Genomic DNA, 18,600 nt, shown 5'->3' with positions numbered 1-18,600 from the left:
TTTGTAGCGATGGGAGAAGCTAATAAAAAAACACAGGAGGCTGCGATCTACTCAATGGTTGGATTAAATCACTAATGGATAAGATGTCGCAGCTCCGAGAGTCTGAACTTCTGGATGTTATCGATGTTATCTTATACTCCCTCCGTTTCAAAATGTTTGACACCATTGACTTTTTAGCACATGTTTGACCGTTCGTCTTATTAAAAAAATTTGTGAAATATGTAAAACTATATGTGTACATGAAAGCATATTTAACAATGAATCAAACGATATGAAAAGAATAAATAATTACTTAAATTTTTTAAATAAGACGAATGGTCAAACACGTACTGAAAATTTAATGGTGTCAAACATTTTGAAACAGATGGAGTAGCTTTTCTCATAATGTAATAGACTAGATGGTGGTTTGGGTGCTCTACCATGTGCACTGGGTGCCTTTTGGGTTTAGATCCTTCCCTGTGCTCGTGGATGTTCTATCTAGGTTGTCAGGCCCTGTCTTTTCTTTTTAGTTTCTCTGCTTTAGTTTTTGTTTTCCATATCTCTGTATGCTGTTTTGGCTTTCTTCCCAAAGCTGGGTAATGAAAAATTGCCTTCCTTCTAAAAATTAATAGGCCGCTCACATTGTAGGACCCTCCTTATCGAATCCTCACTCATCACGTAACAAAAAACCACCCATTCCTCATGAGGGTGTGAGAGGCTTGCTAAGGGTACACCAGGTGTAAATGTAGGGAGGAATATTTAGGTGACATGTTATAGTTGAATATGTGTATTGTAAATGACCTCTTTTTTCTTTTTTTTTTTAAAAAAACTCGTACTGTGAATGGCCTTACCTGCCCCATGACTCCATGAGCTCGAGCTCCAAAAATGGTGCTGGTGGAGCTTGCCTCTTTGCTGCTGCCACCCTCCCTGAGCCAGAGCTTGGGCGCTGCCATCGACGGAGTTCCTGAGCTAAAGCTCGAGCTTCTGCTAGCGGACGCGCCGTACTAAGCAAAGATAACTCGTCGAACTTTTGACTCAAATGAACGATAAATCAGATTGCGTGACTTGTTTGTTCAGATTGAGAAAAAAAAAGTGACTAGCTTGCACCCACCATGCATGTAAGTTATGGTACTGGCCGTGTATACTCTGCTATTTTGTACTCAAATTATGCAAATTATGGCTGTTCTCAAGTTATGATAGAAGAATTCTCATGAGAATTTTGAAGGACACAAATTGTCTCAAAAAGTTTTTTTACAATGATTTGGACGCTAGGTAATATAATGTCACATATGGGTTGCTTTCATTCACCTCAATTGCACATAGAAAACTAATATAGAACTCAAAAATCATTCTATTTTCCCTTGAGAACAATGCTTCTTTTCTCTCTTGAAGCAATCGAAATCGTATATTTATTTTCCAATGAACAATCCAAACACATCATCTTTCAAATTTCTCTATTTTAGATTCAAGTGGAATTCACAGGCCCATAAATGACATTTCAATTATGTGTTTTTTATTCCTACATTTCTAAAAAAATATACTCCTATATTCTAGTAGCGCTAAATGACTTCGTTGAAAAATATCTTTTATGGATCCAATTTCTTCTAAGTTCCTAAGTAAATCTTTTTATTCTACTAGTGTCATGTCTGTGTGTTGTAATGGATCCAAACTAAACATTCAATAAGTCTAAGATATAAAATGCAACAAATTATTCCTCACAAAAAGCACAATAAATTATTAGATGTCCTAAAATATAAAACTTACGTATATATATTATATTAGATCTATTAACCATCTACGGATGCTCATAATCAAATTTTAATATTTTTATAAAAATAACATTACTGATGTCCGATAAATACATGCTTATATACTTGCAGCAAGGAAATACGATAGTAAAAATTTTTATATCCATATTATTCGCAACTTAAAACCTAGAAAATAGACTATTAAGAAAAAGACCTCAACATTAACTCTAATTAAATTTCAAAATTTAAATTTTGGATACGGCTGATAAGCCAACATGTAGATGATGAGAGTGTAAAGCAAATTTTGGAACATATAATAGAAAAGAAACACTGAAGTAGAGTATTTCTTTACTCGTAGAGTAGTGCTCCGGTGCAATATACTTGCAGTATTCTACTACAAGTAGAATTAATCTCGACCGTTTATCTTAAAGGATAGATTAGTAATCTCTTAATACAGATTAGGGGTAATTTTGGAATGGGATGATCATCTCGACCATTTGCCCTATACTCTCGACGCAACGCATCTCGCCCCCAACGCATCACCGCAGTTTCTGCTCTCCCTCCCGGCAGGCGGCGGCGTGGCCGGCGGTGCTGCCCCCAAGCCCCCGACGCAGGCCCGCATCACCGCATCACTACCAAAATTTCTTATCCTCCTCTTCCTCTGTTGTAATTGGTATATTTTATGGCTTTGATTCCAGTATGCAAAATCCTCCTCCTTCTGAGCAGAATATTTTCCTGTGGCTGAAAGCAATAGCAATCAGTCGGTAGCAATAAACATCATCGAATTGGCTTGTAATCCAGTCATATTCATGAGAGATGGCTATGGTTCAGAAAACATAAAAGTTTGACAAGGATATACTAGATTTACCAGATTATGATGAAACATTTCTGTGTCTGAAACAGTCGCTGGCATTGGTTCACGCCGACGTCGACGACGGCAAGGTTATCTTCGTGCCGTGGATGGAAAGGGTGAATAGTTAGATAATGGCAAATTACGGTAATATCCCCACGTGAATTATTATCTCTAGACAAATATACCCCTCCACATTTCTACTCCCATAAAATTTGGTGGGAGTAGAACTAGATCTCAACCTTACGATTAAATACGATCAACAACTCAGATTAATTTCTACTCCAAGTAGAAAGGACCGGAGCGAGACTCTTACTCGTATGGAAATCTGAAAAATATGAAAGGGTGAAGCCCTATGGTAACACCAAAGGAAATACAAGTTTTCAAGAGGTTTGGACTTTTTCTTATTTTCATATGGAATTATGTCATATGAATGCAGTCCTCAAAAAGATTTGTAGGAGATTCACATTTCCTTTCATGTGAAACAAAGAGATTTATAGGAGATTTTAGGAACTTAATTGCATCCTCAAAAAATACTTTACTAACCCGCTATTCTGAAGCGAGAGCGCTGAAGAGAGTACATGAAACAAGCACTAAAATAAATTGAGGGTGACCCATCGGACGACACCTTTTATCTCCGGATTGCAAGATGAGAGCAAGTTTAATAGTATAGCCAACTATTAGCTTCAATTCATTTATAGCCAATCTAATAGTTCATTTATACAATAGTTACATACTACACTATTAATACCTGGTCCCACCTATCATACACACACTGCGTCTTAGAGTCCGTGCTACAGCTGGCTACAAATCTGTAGCCCGCTACCCTTCTTTCTCCTCATTTATCTCTTTAAAATATGTATGCAGCTAGCTTATAGTCTACTATTGTACCTGCTCTGAATGCACAAGCACAAGCACTATACGGACACAAGCCATAGGCTGTGTTTAGCTTCAGGGGTGAAAAGTTTTAGCGTGTCACATCGGATATACGGATATATATTTTGAAGTATTAAACGTAGACTAATAACAAAACAAATTACAAATTTTGTCTGTGAGATGAATTTATTAAGCCTAATTAATTCGTCATTAGCAAATGTTTACTGTAGCACCACATTGTTAGATTATGGAGCAATTAGGCTTAAAAGCTCTGTCTCATAATTTACACGCAATCTGTGCATTTTTTATGCCTATATTTAATACTTAGTGTCCAAACATCCGATGAGATATGATAACAAATTTTAGGGAACTAAACAAACCCTTTATCGATTTCTACAGTACATTATACACACACATTGCTCTACTCCCTCCGTCCCATAAAAAACCAACATAGTACCGGATGTGACATATCCTACTACAATAAATTTAGACATTTATTATAATAGAATATATCACATCTAAAACTAGATTCGTTTTTTTTTGGGACGGAGGAAGTAGAGTATATAGAACTGCTGCAAGGTAGTACGAATACTGATTCACTACAGTACAACTGCAACTGCTGCAGTGTTCATGACTTTTGAGTTTGATTCCAGCTGGACATCTCTGCAATGCAGAACAGCACAGGATGTCATCGATCCTTTTACAAATGGACTAGTACAAAAATGCTCAATATATTAATTTAAATTTGAACACTAAGGCAAAGGTAGTGTTTTTTTCCTTGAAAACCGCAAAGGTAAATGATAGTACTAGTATAAAAAAATTGTCTGGACTAACACATGACAATACATGGAATCAGACAATAGTACCCTTTAAGTCAGAAAGCTGGTAAAAATATTTCACAGATTTTCAAGAGACATCGCTGATCCTGATTTACTAGGTAGGGAACACAATTGGCTTTATTAGAGTAACTAGTTGTAACTGATAGTACTCTAATTCACTGTGGTAATCGGCTGAGGCTTGAGTGGACACTTCTTTTGAAGAAAAAGATGAAGGCACCAAAATGCTTTAAGTTTTTTTGCACAGAAAATTTAGCAAGATTTTTTGGGCTGTCAGTGGCCCACGGCCACTCCAACCTGCACCTAACTTGAGTTTGAACCCATCGCAAAAGAGCTTGCAACTAGGCTATTTTCTCCCCAACTTTGATGTAGCCAATCAACCATGGAACCTTGCAATTGCAATGATGCAAACATGTAATGAGTAGTGATCATTCTACTTTAATTAGCTGGTGGTATCATTGATCCCATGTGCATGCTTGCATGCCTCTGCATTGCCATCTTGATGATCCATTTGGATTATTACTCCCGGATTAGTATAAAATAAACTCACGTGTTTATAGATCATACTAGTACACTGGTGGAGAAAGCGTTTGTAGTCCCCGTTCATAACCCCCTTTAGTCCCGGTTTCCAAACTGTGACTACCAATCCGGGACTAAAGATCGCTATCTTTAGTCCCGGGTGAAATAACCGGGACTAAAGATCGATCTTTAATCCCGGTAGGTAACACCAACCGGAACTAAAGATGGCTCAGCCACGTGGCCGGCTGAGCCATCACCAACCGGGACTAAAAATCGAGCTGACCTTTTTTTTTTGCATGGCCCTGTTGCTGCATGGTTTATATATATATAAACCATGCATATATATGTTTCAATACATATATATGCATATATAATATATGCATATATATATATATATATATATATATATATTATATTATATTTATATATGTTTCAATACATATGTACATGCATAATATATATATGTATTTATACATATATATGTTATGCAAATGCATGTGTGTGTGTATGACCAAAATATATATTTACATTATAGAAAATATGAACACATGCATATAGAAACATAGTCATGTATTAATTACAATCCATTATAAGTCCTAGCTAGCTACGATTTCGACATAGTAGTAGTCGCTATCTCAGAAGCTAAGAACCTATGAATTGTATTTCCGTCGTAGTAGAATTCACCCTTGGGATCAAGGATTTGTTCGTTGATGAATCCCATGAGTTGTTCTTGAACCGCCGCGATAAATTCCTTGTGTGTGATCAGGTTATCCCTCATGCGAATAAACTATATGAATGTATGAAATTGATTAGTAATTAAACAACAAATCGATACGTAATGAAAATTTGAATTTATTTGTACGTACATCGAGCTCTCTTGTGGTGATGATTTGGTCTGCAAGGCAGTGGCAATACTCGCACACGTAGTAGCCGCACAAGTTAGTTCCCTGCTTTTGCTTTGCGCACTATAAATAAATGACAAACGATGAGAGATCTAATTAATGTACACTTGTATGTATTTGAATCATTGAAATATAAATGTAGAGCATATGTACTCACAGGAAATTTGAACTTCCGCCTAAGTCTTTCTCTCCATTTGCCGCGGACCAAATGACGAAACCGATACCAAGCCCTACATGGAGTTTAAAGCTATGATTCGTAGTAGCAATTAACTATAACAAGATTCTTAATTAACATAGGAACTTATGACAGTACCTGTCTATAAGTTCGAAAACCTTGTCAAACGTAGACTCTTTTTTATCCATTGAGTCATATACGTTGACGGTGCAGGCCTCCAGGTCGAAGAGTAAAAGCACCCAGTGGAATCTGCAATGTGCGTGGAATGCATTACATATGAAACACTTAGCATGTTCATACGGGAATGAAATTTGGTATAGGAAGACAGTAAAATTAAATTAACTCTGTGTTGTACGGAAACAGTATGAACGTCTTGTAATGTTGCGCCTTCAGGAGATGGACGAGATTGTCCTCTGTGGCTTGCGGATATTGGTCGAGCATTGCAACGTTTACTTTCCGAGGGTCGATGAATCTAGTATCGAAAACCCCCTGCCGTCGGGCCCTTTGAATCTCCATTCTACAACGATAAAAGGGAGTATATATTATATATAGTCTACTTATATACAAGGACCTAATTAATTAAAGGAGACGTACTAAGAAATCTAACTGAACGATATACTTACAAAATCCAGCAACTCATAATAGAGACGTCGAGGGCGTCCAGCTGGTATAGTTCGTAGATTCCCTTGAAATTGATCCAGAGAATGTCATCTCCTTGCAAGAAGTCCGTGTCCCTGATCCTCGCTCCGATCATCTCTCTACCGGTGGCACTCATCTCCATGTACAGCTGATGGAACTTGTACATTTGTGTGGGTAGGGACTGCAGCAGCTCAGGCTTGACAAGCGGTTTACCGAGTTCGTACATGTATTTCACTTCTGTCTTTTCGATTGGTGCGTCTCGTAGCAATTGATCCGTAGTTAGCCCGGTGTCATTAATAAAGTCTTGTATTCCAAAATCTTCACCGGTCACCAACGGCTCGATCTCCTGGTTTGGTTGCTCTCCAAGCTGAGGGACTGGTTTGGACTTTCTAGAAGATGCTTTCTTGAGTGTTCGCTCATAGTCCGATAGCTTTATGGCCTCCTTGGTAGGTGCAGACATACCCCTGAAGAAGTTCCTGACACTCGGGTCTATAGGAATCTTCTTTTCTGGACTTCGAGGCTTGAATTGTCTCCTGACTTCTGATGCCACGTAAGTGTCAAGCTCCTCTTGCGTGCAATCGTACCCCGGGTCCTTGTTTTTGGCGGCGTCAACTTTCGCCTTCTTCATTGCCCTTGTGGGGGCAAGCGGTGGAGTTTGGGGGGCCCTTGACTTGGAAGGTGCCGGAAGAGGAGCTTGCGGAGGAGTCGGTGCAGGAGCCTGAGGAGGAGTCGGTGCAGGAGCCTGAGGTGGAGACGGTGCTGGAGCATGAGGAGGAGACGGTGTAGGAGACTGAGGAGGAGATGGCGGAGCCGGAGGAGATGGTGCACGAGACGCCGCTTGTCGCCCAGGGAGGATGATGTACCGCTTGCGCCATAGAATAATGGCGTGGCTTGTGTCTCGTCGATGCGTCTCACCGTCTCCTCCAAGGTAATCCAGCTCGAGGTCCTCGTACGCGCCTTCGACCAACTCAACTTCGACCTTGGAGTATCCTGCTGGAATCGGCCTGCAGTGGTAAGTACTTGAAGGGTCCGTTGGGATGGCCATGCCCGACGCCACCTTCATATGGTGAGAGGTTATTTATTAGTAATCAACATATATAAGCAGCAACTAGCGGAATGGCCAAATCTAAAATATATAAACTACGAGCTTACCTTTATTGATAAGTTCTTGAAGGGAATATGCAGCTCACATGGTGTCCGCTGAGTGATGTCATCAACGGGGCAGGTGGTTTTGACCTGGGTTTGCATGGTGTCCATGCTCTGTGATCCTACCTGCCCCGTTGAGGCGCAGTTGCTACGATTTCCTGACGGGCTCACCATTGCAAGAGGAATGGTCGGCTGGGGATCATGGGACCAATGTGCGGCCATGCGTTCATCAACCTTCCTTGCCACCTCCTCTTGCATGCTGAGCTCGTAGCTCGATACCTTGAACTCAAGATCTGCAATCTTCGCCTCGGTATCTCTCTTGCTCCTTATCCGACTCCTATACGTGTGGATGTCCTCCTTGAACCCAATCTTCCAAGGAATAACCCCTTTCCCTCGTGTTCGTCCTGGATGCTCTGGAGTCTGCAGGGCGAGTGACAGCTCGTCCTTCTCTCTGTCCGGTCGGAACGTGCCCTGAGAAGAGGCTGCCACTGCGTCTGTTAGTCGACGCGCAGCCTCGCGTATCTGATCGCCAAAGACCAGGGAGCCATCAGCTGGGTTGAGCGTTCCACCGTGAGCAAACTACCAGAACTTCGATCGTTCCAGCCAATTAGCGGTGGCCGGTTCGATACCCCTCTCAAGCAAGCTAGCCTCCATCTCCTCCCACTTCGGCATCGCGACGCTATAGCCACCTGACCCCAAGTGGTGATGGTACTTCTTCTTGGCGGCATTTTCTTTGTTTCTTTCCATCATCGCCTGCCCTTGTTCACCTGTCTTATATGCAACGAACTCATCCCAGTGATCCCTTAGCTTTGGTAATGTGTTGAAGTTCGGTGTCTGCCCCTTCAGGATATATTTCTGGTACAGATCTCCCTTGAAGCTCTGAAACTGTTCTGCCATTTTCTTCAGAGTCCACCTTTTCACTTTGTCCTCTGTACCCACGGGAAGGGTTAATGTCTCGAGCATTGTGGTCCACAACATCTCTTTCTTCGAATCTAGGACAAAGCTCTCATGATATCCGCGTGCCCTTGTTCTGCGCCAGTACACCGTACTGACAGGCATGTTATCCCGCACAACCCAACCGCTGTGACGTACATAGTTCTTGGCGGCTTCTGCCGGGGTACTAGGTCGGCCGTCTTCGTCCACTTCCGTTATATATAATTACGTAACTTGCCTGCGTGAATTCCTTCGAGGGCTAGCTACCACTCCGGCTTGAGGGACGACTCCGACAACGTCTTTTCTGCAACATACAAAAAGATGTATTAGGATAAACGCGAAGTAACATATATTGCATTTGACGTTCACGTTTTGTTTACGATCGTTCACGTTCGCGTTCTCGTTAAGGTCACGTTTCATTCACCTGCATATATTGCATTTCACGTTCACGTTCGTTCACGTTCACGTTCGTTAATGTTCGTTCACGTTCGTTCACTCGTTCACGTTCTCGTTCACGTTCTCGTTAATTCGTTCGATGCCGTGGCGGCGTGGCGCGCGGCGGCCCGGTGGCGGCGTTTTGCGGCAGCGGCGAAGCGCGCGGCACGGCGGCGGCGGAGCGCGCGGCGCGGCGGCGGCGGTGCGCGGCGCGGCGGCGCCGTGCCGCGGCGGCGTCGTGGCGTCTCGGCGTGTCGTGCCGCCGCGGCGTCGTGGCGCGGCATCGTGTCGTGACGACGTCGGCGTCGGCATCGGCAACGAGGCGGCCGGTGGCAACCGAGAGGGAGAGAGAGAGATCGAGATCGGAGAGAGAGAGCTGAGAAGGAGGCGGCGGCGGCTCTCACCCCAGAGATGCGGCGGCGGCGGAGGAGGAGGAGGCGGCGACGACGACGAGCGCGAGACGACGGTGAGATACGACGGCAGCGTCGGCGCGGGGATGCCCTAGGCAGTGGCGGCGAAGGAGAAGCCGAGAGAGATCGATCGGGCAAAAACTTAAAAGTGTTGGTGGAGAAGACGAGGGCGCGCATCGGGAATATATATACCCCTAGATCTTTAGTCCCGGGACTAAAGATATTTTTCCGCTATTTCCAAATTCTTTTTAAACCCGGATAGGGTTAAGAACCGGGACTACTGATAAGCGCACTGAATGTTAATTTCCATTACATATGTGTTTCTAAAATAGAAAATAATGCATTAAAATTATTTAAAGTACATAAATTAATGACAATTACTTCGAAAATTTATTGTCGTCTGTAATAAATTAAGTGGATAAAACGTAATAAGCAAACATATGATTTAAAACTAATAAAAATTCTAATAATCATATATACTTAGCATATGAATGATATTAAATCGTTAAAAACTCTAATTAACATATGTATATACATACGGCATGATTTAAATTTAATAAAAAATGTAATAATCATATATAATTAGCATATGAATGATAGTAAATTAATTGTTAAAACTCTAATTAACATATGTAAATGCCACATGCATGATTTAAAAATTTTAAAAATTCGAATAGTCATATATAATTAGCATATGAATGATAGTAAATTAATTGTTAAAAACTCTAATTAACATATGAAAATGCCACCTGCGTGATTTAAAACTTTTAAAAATTCGAATAGTCATATATAATTAGCATATGAATGATAGTAAATTAATTGTTAAAAACTCTAATTAACATATGAAAATGCCACCTGCGTGATTTAAAACTTTTAAAAATTCAAATAGTCATATATAATTAGCATATGAATGATAGTAAATTAATTGTTAAAAACTCTAATTAACATATGAAAATGCCACCTGCGTGATTTAAAACTTTTAAAAATTTGAATAGTCATATATAATTAGCATATGAATGATAGTAAATTAATTGTTAAAAACTGTAATTAACATATGAAAATGCCACCTGCGTGATTTAAAACTTTTAAAAATTGTAATTATCGCATATAACTAGCATATACATGATTTAAAATTGTAAAAACCTTTAATAATCGTGCGTAATTAACATATGCCATACAACAATTGATATATATATGGATAATCAATACATCCAAAATAGTTTACATCGTGTACACAATAATTACGGCAATACATCGGCGGTGACGGTTGACCGCACGTACTTTCTCCTCACTATTGTTCCCTCCTTGTGATCGCTACGTGAGTAAGGGGTGTCTTCATTTGATAGGAGGATGCTAGGGTCAATCGTTACCGTGAAAGTGGGTTGCCCATCCAACTGATCGTAATCCTCGTCAGTCTTGTCCTCAACTCCGACGATTTTTCTTTTGCCTGGGAGAATCATGTGACGCTTAGGCTCGTCAGGCCCTCTGCCCTTCTTTCCTTTGCTAGACATGTCCTTCACATAAAAGACTTGCGTTACATCATTGGCAAGGACAAAAGGTTCGTCCGAGTATCCAACCTTGTTAAGATCAACCGTTGTCATCCCACTGTCATCAATCATTACGCCTCCACCAGTCAACCTAACACATTGGCACCGGAACAGAGGGACCTTGAGAGGACCATAGTCAAGTTCCCATATGTCCTCGATGGCACCGTAATACGTGCCAGTTGTTCCATCATGTCCCATGGCATCGACACGAACAACACTGTTTTGGTTCGTGCTCTTCATGTATTGGGCTCTCGTGTAGAATGTGTACCCATTGATCTCACATCCCTGGAATGTCGCGATTGACCCAGATGGTCCCCTCACCAGGAAGGCTAGTTGTTGGTTGATCGTCTCGTTACCCATGAGATGTGGTCGTAGCCACGCGGGGAAAGTATCAATGTGATGCCGTGTAATCCATGCATCGGACTTACCGATATTTCTGGCGCGAACTAGAGCCAAGTGCTCCTCGATGTAAGGAGCTACCAATGAAGATTGTTGCAGAACCGTGAAATGGGCTTTACGGAATAAATTGTTGTCTACCGTCATTATTGCTTTCCTTCCGAGAGTTCCCTTTCCCCGTAGTCTCCCTTCATGGCGTGATTCAGGTATCCCGATTGGGCGAAGGTCTTCAATAAATTCTACGCAAAATTCGATGACCTCCTCTGTTCCATAACCCTTGGCGATGCTTGCCTCTGGACGAGCACGGTTACGAACATACTTCTTCAGAACGCCCATGTACCTCTCGAAAGGAAACATGTTGTGTAGGTACACAGGCCCGAGAATACTGATCTCTTTGACAAGGTGACAAAGCAGATGCGTCATTATATTGAAAAATAAAGGTGGAAATATCAACTCAAAACTGACGAGACATTGCACCACATCATTCTGAAGGGCTTCTAATCTATCCGGATCGATGACCTTCTGCGAAATTGCGTTCATGAATGCACATAGCTTTGTTATTGTTGCCCGGACATTGTCTGGAAGGATACCCCTTATTACAACTGGTAGCAGTTGTGTCATCAACACGTGACAGTCATGAGACTTTAGGTTTGTGAACTTCTTCTCCTTCGTGCTTATTATTCGCTTGATATTCATGGAGTATCCAGACGGTACCTTTATGCTCTCCAAGCATTCAAACATACTTTCCTTCTCTGCCTTGCTAAGAGTGTAGCTGGCTGGACTCAAGTAATAGCTTCCTTTCTCCTTTGGTTCCGGGTGAAGGTCGCCGCGTTGTTCCATATGCTTCAGATCATTACATGCTTCCAGTGTATCTTTTGACTTTCCGTATACACCTAGGAAGCCAAGAAGGTTTACACAAAGGTTCTTAGTGAGGTGCATCACGTCGATTGCGTGGCGGACGTCCAAGAATTCCCAATAGGGTAACTCCCAAAATATAGAGTTCTTTTTCCACATCGCTACGTGACCATCTTCGCTCTCTATAGGCTGGCTGCCAGGCCCCTTTCCAAACACTACTTTAAGATCTTTAACCATAGCAAACACTGTTTTCCCGCCGCGATGTTTAGGCTTCATACGGTGGTCCGCCTTATGTTCAAAGTGCTTGCCTTTCTTCCGAACCGGGTGGTTTGCTGCAAGGAATCGACGATGACCCATGTACACAACCTTCCTACAGTGCTTAAGATACGTACTTTCTGTTTCATCCATACAGTGAGTGCAAACCTTGTACCCCTTGTTGGACTGTCCGGATAGGTTGCTAAGTGCATGCCAATCGTTGATGGTGACGAACAGCAGCGCTCGTAGGTTAAACTCCTCCTGTTTGTCCTCGTCCCACACGGGGACACCTTCCTTCTTCCACAACAGTTTAAGATCTTCGACCAGTGGTCTTAGGTACACATCGAAGTCGTTACCAAGTTGCTTGGGGCCTTGAATAATAATCGGCATCATTATGTACTTCCTCTTCATGCATAGCCAGGGGGGAGGTTGTAGATACACATCGTAACGGGCCAAGTGCTATGGCCGCTGCTCATCTCTCCAAAAGGATTCATGCCATCCGTACTCAAACCAAACCGTATGTTTCGTGCGTCCTTTCCAAAGTCTTTAAATTTTCTGTCGATGTTTCGCCACTGCGAACCATCGGCGGGGTGTCTCAGCATCCTGTCCTGTTGACGCTCTTTAGCGTGCGATCGCATCATTCTAGCATTCCCCTTGTTCCTGAACAAACGCCTTAGCCGTGGTATTATAGGAAAATACCACATCACCTTAGCAGGAATTCTCTTCTTTGTTAGCTGCCCGTCAACTTCTCCTGGATCGTCTCGTCTAATCTTGTATCGTAGTGCTTTGCAAACAAGGCATGCTTCTAGGTTCTCGTACTCCTCACCGCGATATAGGATACAGTCATTCGGACATGCGTGAATCTTCTGAACTTCCAGTCCTAGAGGGCAGACTATCTTCTTAGCCTCGTACGTTATCTCGGGCAATTTGTTTCCCTCCGGAAGAATGTTCTTGACGAGTTTCAATAAATCGCCAAATGCCTTGTCACTAACCCCATTTTTTGCCTTCCATTGCAAAAACTCCAGGGTGGTATCCAACTTTTTGTGCCCCTGCTCGCAACCTGGGTACAACGATGTTCTGTGGTCCTCTAACATCTTGTCCAATTTATAGGCCCCCTTTTCACTTTCGCAGTCATCCTTGGTGTCCTGCAACATCTGACCAAGATCATCCGCAATGTCGTTACCATCAGCATCCCTTTCCTCCTGGCCCGTTTGATTTCCTTCAAATCCAACGTACTGAGCAAAGTCCGGAATATTGTCGTCTTCCACTTCATCTTCTTCCATTTCAACACCTTGCTCTCTGTGGGATGTCCAACAATTATAGCTTGGCATGAACCCCTACTCAAACAAGTGGAAATGAATAGTCCTGGATGCAGAATACTCCTTCTGATTCTTACACTTATTGCATGGACAACAAATAAAACCCTTTTGCCTGTTAGCTTCGGCCACTCTCAAAAAATAATGCACGCCGTCAATAAACTCTTTGGACCGCCGGTCAGCGTACATCCATTGCCGATCCATCTACATGAGTCGAAAAAAAATCGTACATAAATAATTATTCTTACAATAATGACAGTCATACAATAATTATAAGATAATTACAAACTCTTTCAATAGTCATACAATAATGACATATCTTTATTCATACAAAAATCATAAAATATTACACCAAATAATTCTTATTTACTATTTCTAAAGTTTTAAACTAATTTTAATGTGTTTTACTTCTTTTAATTTTCATTTTAGTTTGTTTTCTATTATTTAAGATTAACTTTCACTATATTTTCCTTCTCAACTATTTTATAAAACCTTCTTTAGCGAATCAACTAAATTTCTATATATTCTTTCTTCCCCACACAAATTTTCTCTCTCATCAACTTACAACTAAATTTTGGAGACAAAAAAGTGTGTAAAACATAGCTCCAAATGTAATATGACAAAAAAAACATTGGAGGATGAAGTTGCAAACCTTTTAGGCACCTCCGATTTGTATGTAATCACCAAAATAAATTCACTAGAAATTTTGACATGACCTCCCCTCTTTTTTGAAGAAATTTTGAAGCTTGCTCGGGTAGCTGGAGGAGGAAGAAGACATATATATAGAGGTGGGACTTTAGTCCCGGTTTGTGTTATCAACCGGGGCTAAAAATCCCCGGGATCTTACCAACCGGGATTAAAGATCCCGGGGGGGCCTGACAGGCCCTGACAGCATTTGAACTGGGACTAAAGATGATCACCAACCGGGACTAAAGATCAAATATGCCCGTTACCCTTTTTAACCGGGACTAAAGATCATCTTTAGCCCCGGTTTTTATTGCATCCGGGACTATTGTGGAATTCGGCCGACCGACGAAGATGGTTTCTCCACCGGTGGTACCTTCTTTTTCAATATTTTGTAACGTGTGGTGAAAATAAATTCACATCTAACATCTGCATGACTTGAGGAGCTGCAACCAATTTTAAATTGTAACACTCAATTTTAGAGTTTCTTTATCTCTTTCATCACTCACAGAAGTGCAATATTTTAGAGCTTCTGAATTGATAGTAGTACAAAATTACTGTTCCCCCTATATATTTGGCTTACGTAACGTGTCCTCGATCTATAAGCCATAGCCTAATTAAGCTTTGTTGGGGATCTCGAGATTTTGAGAAGCAATTGAAGAGAATAGAAAAAAAAACTGAAATCATTTGCTGAATTATAAATTGTTTGGGGGAGCTGAAGGTTCTTCAAGAAACTACAAGAAGCTCCACCAAATGAGCCTTAGGCTAAGTTCGATTTGGTAGGATGGCTAAGCTTTTCAACTCCATGCAAAGTAGGAAGAGCCATTAGCACATGATTATGTTAATATTAACTATTATAAAGTTGGAATTTTGATTTATTTAGTTTTTACAAGAATTTTTAAATGAAAAGCGTTTTTAAAAATTATATGAATTAGCAGTTCAGAAAGTGAGCTTACAGAAAAGAATACAATAGTCAAATTAAGAAGTTGTCACCCGTTTGGAAGAGCTCTGGCTCTAGCTTCTTCTCTCCTTTGGGCTTGAGCCCAACCAAGTAGTTTTATCTCCACCCAAAGGATCGGCGAGCTGGAGTGCTCTCACACAATGAACTGGAGATGTGGACCAGGGTTTAAACTGCTCCATAACTCTACTCCAAACTCGGTTCTTAGAGTTAAATTGTTGGAGCCTTAGCAACTAGACCCTTGGCCTTAATGTCCATACTATCAACTTTAATGTTGGGCTTATTCTTTTTCTCATAATAGAATGGAATATGAGAGCAAGTACTATAAACCCCTAAACACTTAGTCGTCAAATAAGCTTATATGATGAGGTCGAGGAGAGAAGAAAGTAGAGAGAGGACCCGTTTGAGTTGGATGAAGATTAACTATGGGCACACAAAACGAGAAAGCCATACACATGATTAATCGAGTTTTAATTATTCCAAACTTGAAAAATGCATATATAGAAAGTTTTCACATGAAATATAGTGTTTAGCAGTTTGAAAAGTGTGCTAATAAAAACTAAGGTAAAATATGTATCTTAATAAGAAAAGAATGGGGCCAAAGTAAAAGCTATCCCTTATACAAGAGGTAACCTTCACACAAACTAAAAAAAATATGAGAGAAAAAAGTGAATTGGACAAATTAAATAAAGTAATTGAAATTAGCGTGCTCCAGATAGTTTAGAGATGATGTATGACATACTGTCTTTTAACTTATACGGATAAAATTAATGGTGTCACCTATCTCTTTTAAAAAACTTGCTCTAAGAGTACGCACCCCGAGCTTCTAAATGACACAAGATTTAGAAATTTTTTTACATACAAATTTGTTAAAATATTATTTTAAATTTATTTTGTTAACTTTATGAGGATTAATTTTTTCGTTTGTGCCCTTGGTTCATTCATATATTCAAGATTCCAGTCTATCCCATTGAGAGAAAAAAAAGTCTCAATGCTACTTTTTTTCCTTTAAGCTCATAAAGACGACAAATGATCATATTAGTAAACAAAGTAGGAAAAGTTACGACTAAAAGAAAATGAGTTCTTTGCGGGGACAAAGTTCAATACTGCCTTTTTAGAATTAAAATACCATTCTTATGTCAGGTTCCAAACTACACTCTTTAATTTAATTTATGCATAGCCTCTCATGGTCTTGAGGCATGAAATTAATAGAAATGGGCTACAATTCTTCGACCTAAAGTTGTGCTACTAGCTAGAATTCCAACCCAAGACTAATTAAGTTCAATTAAGCGCATAAGCTAACAATAAATAATGAATGCTTTTGCCTCATCCATTGTACTTCAATGATTATAGGATGCAGTGGTACGGTTTTATTATTCACCATAACGCTGACAAATTATCATATTCATCTAATCATTTCCAGGCTTCTAGATCATTAGGATTGACAAGGTGTTATATTTCCATTGTACATATATGGTTTTTTTTAGATCAGCTATATTTAATACGGTGTACTTTGATTATTTGAGTCAATGCTTACTATGGAGTTACACACATTAGCCATTTTAGGAGGATTTTCTTTCTTCGTTATCTGCTTGTTGGTTTATTAGCCATAGCGAAAATTTATTTTTATAACCTAATTTTCATAATTGATCTTTTAGCGATATCTATTTTCTAGTCTTGGCTTTTAGCCTTTTAAACAACTAAGAATTAAGATATAAAATTGTACCAACAAATTATTTTTTCTTCGCAGACAAAGTTGGAAATAAAAATGCAAAATTTGCTACAAGACACTAAAAAATTCGGTCTTTGCTGGAGGACTAAGTAAGAACGTGAATTTATCCGAGAACACTAAAGAAAACATGGTAATTTACCCTAGGACACCGTGAGTATTAAAAATATAATATTCACTTAGCCGAGGAGAGAGAAGCCAGACAAAATTTCCATTTTACCCCTATCTTCTTCTCCCTTATCCCTATCTTCCTCCTCAACAAGTGGCATGCGGCATAGGGGTGGAGGAACAACGGCGTCGGCAGATCAACGCCCCCTTTCTGTTGTCACCCACCAGTGGCAGCGTCGGCGCAGGCGCCGACACATTTGCTGCTCCTCGTCTCCATGTCCTAATGTTCCCGCTGTCCACCCATATTAGCATCGTCTTTGCTCCCGTTGTCAAGCCGACGACCGACGTCTCATAGCCTTTCAACGGCCTCACCACGCCCTTTGCTACCTTCCTCGCCGCCACCGCTGGAGACCGGGAAGTTGGAGGAGGAGGAGGAGGGTGCACGAAATCCTTTTGGCAGGAAGCCGGAAGCCCGACTAGGTCCCACCCATTGCCAACGAGCACCAGATATCAACTTCTCCCATCTTGTCAGCGCCTCAGCAACAGCTCTTGCTTTCTTCGGCTCATTGGCAGCGCTCGGCGCGCAAGGAGCCGCAGGACTTCATGCCCTCGCCACCGTGGATCCCATCCTCCTCCACACTGGCCTTCTGCCGCCACAAGGCAGAGTGGATCACCACCGCCGGACTCCTACCTTCTGACATTGGCAAAGACTACTTAGGGGCAGATGACCAGCCAGCATATGAAGATTGGTCCTAGGGGCAAAGGTGTCATTTCGTGAAAATTCTCTCTCGGAAATAGCAAGAAATCATATAATAATGCGTTTAGTGTCTACTAGCAAATTACCATAGTTTTTAAGTATCCTCGAGCAAATTCACGTTATTGCGGTATCCCGGCAAAGATCATATTTTTTAAATGTCCTGTTGTAAAATTTGCCAAATAAAAATAAACAATCGCCAAAATAGTTTTAGACATATACTTCTCTCACTTCTCTCATGTGTATGCTCCCTCACAAAAGCAGGCTTTACCTTTTTAATCCTACTAGAGTTGGAATCAAGACCTTTTAATTCATACTTTCTCTATCCTAAAATAATGTAGTTTTAGCCTAATAATTTGTTTCACAAAAAGTGTATTTTTAGAGTAGGATTCACTAATCCTCTTTAATACCGTTTCATATTTTTTATTCTCATTTTAGCCATTAAAATAGTACTATTCTCTCCTCCTCCTCCTCATTTTCTATTCGTATTAATGAATGACATAGAAATCTTTCAAACACATGCTTAATTTATCTTTGACTAGCCAAAACT

This window comes from Oryza sativa, chromosome 5, assembly GCF_034140825.1.
Source record: "Oryza sativa Japonica Group chromosome 5, ASM3414082v1".
Taxonomy (NCBI): domain Eukaryota; kingdom Viridiplantae; phylum Streptophyta; class Magnoliopsida; order Poales; family Poaceae; genus Oryza; species Oryza sativa.
This window is presented reverse-complemented; position numbering follows the sequence as displayed.